Consider the following 4,256-nt stretch of genomic DNA (forward strand, 5'->3'; position numbering starts at 1 on the left):
GTTTGCATTGAGCGCGTGATTCCCAGCTGCATAGTCCAGGTTGCGGCCGAGTTACGCGCTGAAGGCACTCAACCTCTTCTCGGTTTCTATGGCTTGTCTGGGCCAGTACGAGTGGAATCGGGAAGACATTTAAATTGTTTGGCGATTTGAGATGATGGTTTTTTGGTTGATATAATCTTTCACAAATACCTGCTGGAGTGAGGAGGTCAACAAAACCGATCGGGCGTAAAGCTCGAAAAACTGTCGCTTGACCATCGTCGCGGCCGAAAATGAAACCGCGCGTAGTTCAAATCATCCGCCCTGCTCGGATACGTACGGGATTGACGGAGAGTTCCCCCGGGGGTCCTAAAGCGGCCGTGCGGCCTCGGTGCTCAAGCTACCGGTCCATTGCGGACTTGAAAGTGCACCGGGGGCCGGACCTCAATTTGATCTTAACCATAAGGCCAAGAAGAAGAAATGAGGGTGCCATAATGTATGAGTTTTTATATAAATTTTCATGTATTTAGGGTGGGAATCATTGGCTGAAAGACGTCTCAATGCAAGATTGAAATGATTGAATAAATTTGATCCGCATGGCTCAGCACCGAGGTCTCGCAAATTATTCGTACTAATATATACATTGGTCGCTTGGATCATGCATATAAAAATCAAGAAATAGATGCCAGAGCTAGAAGACTTAAGGACTCCATTTCCCCCCGGACAATACGGGATAGCAACTGCAGGGTTATAGATAGCAAAAATTCCACTAGCCACCCTCAGCGTCTAAAAAATCATTAGTTGTATGCATTATGCATGCTCTTCCACTAACCTTATGCGTTTTGTTATAATCCATTCTTTCCGAATGACCACATTTGTGTTTATTTCATCTGTTTTTAAGTTTCCATTTCATTTCCTCGTCCCTCTCCGCGGGGGGAAATTCCTGCTACCTGCAACGTTGGGTCGCATTCCCTGCCTTTTACAGACTCTTTCGGGGTGGAGTGCTGTGTGGTACATTTTCATGTGGTGGTGATGTTTAAATTTCTTGCTTGTTTGTCCTTGCTTCCGTGTTGTAGGATGGCTTCCGTGCTGCATCAAGGGGGTCGGTTTTTTAGTTTTTTTGCGGCATAGGCGTTTGCATCAGTATTGGATGAAGGGATTTTTGCATGGGTGTGTGCGCTGCTGTGGGTGTATCTTTGCGTGTTGTTTCTTTTGCATGTGGTATATTTCCTTTTTACAGTTGGTGACCAAACACCCCACGTCAATCGCCCTTGCGGGGTATTATATAGATATAGATGAAGTGTATGATTTTTACCGGACTGCGCATCCTAAGCGCCGTAGTGCCTTCGTACACACCGCCCGGTGGAGTAGGGGGCCTCGACGACTCGAATTTCCTACTCCGCAGAATCGAGAGGTGGAAGGGGGCGGAGGAACTAGCACGCGAGGATGCTTTTCTAATGGTACCCGCCCCCCCCCGTTTTTATGTGAAGGACGTGGGGGCATGTGAGGGCATTAAATCATGGCACCACGGGGCCTGGTGGACAATATTCTACGGCCTGAAACACCGTGGAATGTTAATTGAAAATTTTTCCTTTTCAACTAACAAAATGATTAAAAGATGTAAATGCTGAAACAGAGGGGTGCGACGGAGGGTTTTCCCGTTTTCTAAGGGACTGCGGAACGAAAAATTTCAACATAATAAATTTTAAATTCAGCGCGTCGCACCCACCAGAATGAATCCTCGCGTGCTAGGTCCTCCGCCCCCCTCCTCCCGCAATCAGTAGAGGAGGAACGTCGTGGCATTCGAGCCCGACTCCTCCCGTCCCCTTTTACCCACGGGTGGCACGTGCCAAGGCGCTTCGGCGCGTAGGAGCGCCGTCCGCGAAAAATCATGCAGTTTGGTCCCCGATTCTTCTTCTTAGCCTTGTGGCTAAGATCAAAGCGTAGTCCGGCCCACGGTGCGCTTCCAGGTCCCCTCCGGACCGGGCCGCTCTGCTTCCCCGCGGTCTGAGTAACCGCGGAACGAAACATTTCAAAATATCAAAGTTTGCAATGAGCGCGTGATTCCCAGCTGCACAGTCCAGGTTGCGGCCGAGTTACGCGCTGAAGGCACTCAACCTCTTCTCGGTTTCTATGGCTTGTCTGGGCCAGTACGAGTGGAATCGGGAAGACATTTAAATTGTTTGGCGATTTGAGATGATGGTTTTTTGGTTGATATAATCTTTCACAAATACCTGCTGGAGTGAAGAGGTCAACAAAACCGATCGGGCGTAAAGCTCGAATAACTGTCGCTTGACCATCGTCGCGGCCGAAAATGAAACCGCGCGTAGTTCAAATCATCCGCCCTGCTCGGATACGTACGGGATTGACGGAGAGTTCCCCCGGGGGTCCTTAAGCGGCCGTGCGGCCTCGGTGCTCAAGCTACCGGTCCATTGCGGACTTGAAAGTGCACCGGGGGCCGGACCTCAATTTGATCTTAACCATAAGGCCAAGAAGAAGAAATGAGGGTGCCATAATGTATGAGTTTTTATATAAATTTTCATGTATTTAGGGTGGGAATCATTGGCTGAAAGACGTCTCAATGCAAGATTGAAATGATTGAATAAATTTGATCCGCATGGCTCAGCACCGAGGTCTCGCAAATTATTCGTACTAATATATACATTGGTCGCTTGGATCATGCATATAAAAATCAAGAAATAGATGCCAGAGCTAGAAGACTTAAGGACTCCATTTCCCCCCGGACAATACGGGATAGCAACTGCAGGGTTATAGATAGCAAAAATTCCACTAGCCACCCTCAGCGTCTAAAAAATCATTAGTTGTATGCATTATGCATGCTCTTCCACTAACCTTATGCGTTTTGTTATAATCCATTCTTTCCGAATGACCACATTTGTGTTTATTTCATCTGTTTTTAAGTTTCCATTTCATTTCCTCGTCCCTCTCCGCGGGGGGAAATTCCTGCTACCTGCAACGTTGGGTCGCATTCCCTGCCTTTTACAGACTCTTTCGGGGTGGAGTGCTACGTGGTACATTTTCATGTGGTGGTGATGTTTAAATTTCTTGCTTGTTTGTCCTTGCTTCCGTGTTGTAGGATGGCTTCCGTGCTGCATCAAGGGGGTCGGTTTTTTAGTTTTTTTGCGGTATAGGCGTTTGCATCAGTATTGGATGAAGGGATTTTTGCATGGGTGTGTGCGCTGCTGTGGGTGTATCTTTGCGTGTTGTTTCTTTTGCATGTGGTATATTTCCTTTTTACAGTTGGTGACCAAACACCCCACGTCAATCGCCCTTGCGGGGTATTATATAGATATAGATGAAGTGTATGATTTTTACCGGACTGCGCATCCTAAGCGCCGTAGTGCCTTCGTACACACCGCCCGGTGGAGTAGGGGGCCTCGACGACTCGAATTTCCTACTCCGTAGAATCGAGAGGTGGAAGGGGGCGGAGGAACTAGCACGCGAGGATGCTTTTCTAATGGTACCCGCCCCCCCCGTTTTTATGTGAAGGACGTGGGGGCATGTGAGGGCATTAAATCATGGCACCACGGGGCCTGGTGGACAATATTCTACGGCCTGAAACACCGTGGAATGTTAATTGAAAATTTTTCCTTTTCAACTAACAAAATGATTAAAAGATGTAAATGCTGAAACAGAGGGGTGCGACGGAGGGTTTTCCCGTTTTCTAAGGGACTGCGGAACGAAAAATTTCAACATAATAAATTTTAAATTCAGCGCGTCGCGCCCACCAGAATGAATCCTCGCGTGCTAGGTCCTCCGCCCCCCTCCTCCCGCAATCAGTAGAGGAGGAACGTCGTGGCATTCGAGCCCGACTCCTCCCCTCCCCTTTTACCCACGGGTGGCACGTGCCAAGGCGCTTCGGCGCGTAGGAGCGCCGTCCGCGAAAAATCATACAGTTTGGTCCCCGATTCTTCTTCTTAGCCTTATGGCTAAGATCAAAGCGTAGTCCGGCCCACGGTGCGCTTCCAGGTCCCCTCCGGACCGGGCCGCTCTGCTTCCCCGCGGTCTGAGAAACCGCGGAACGAAACATTTCAAAATATCAAAGTTTGCATTGAGCGCGTGATTCCCAGCTGCATTGTCCAGGTTGCGGCCAAGTTACGCGCTGAAGGCACTCAACCTCTTCTCGGTTTCTATGGCTGGTGTGGGCCAGTACGAGTGGAATCGGGAAGCCATTTAAATTGTTTGGCGATTTGAGATGATGGTTTTTTGGTTGATATAATCTTTCACAAATACCTGCTGGAGTGAGGAGGTCAACAAAA

Source organism: Hetaerina americana, unplaced genomic scaffold, assembly GCF_022747635.1.
Source record: "Hetaerina americana unplaced genomic scaffold, ioHetAmer1.1.p SCAF_309, whole genome shotgun sequence".
In the NCBI taxonomy this organism is placed as follows: Eukaryota; Metazoa; Arthropoda; class Insecta; order Odonata; family Calopterygidae; genus Hetaerina; species Hetaerina americana.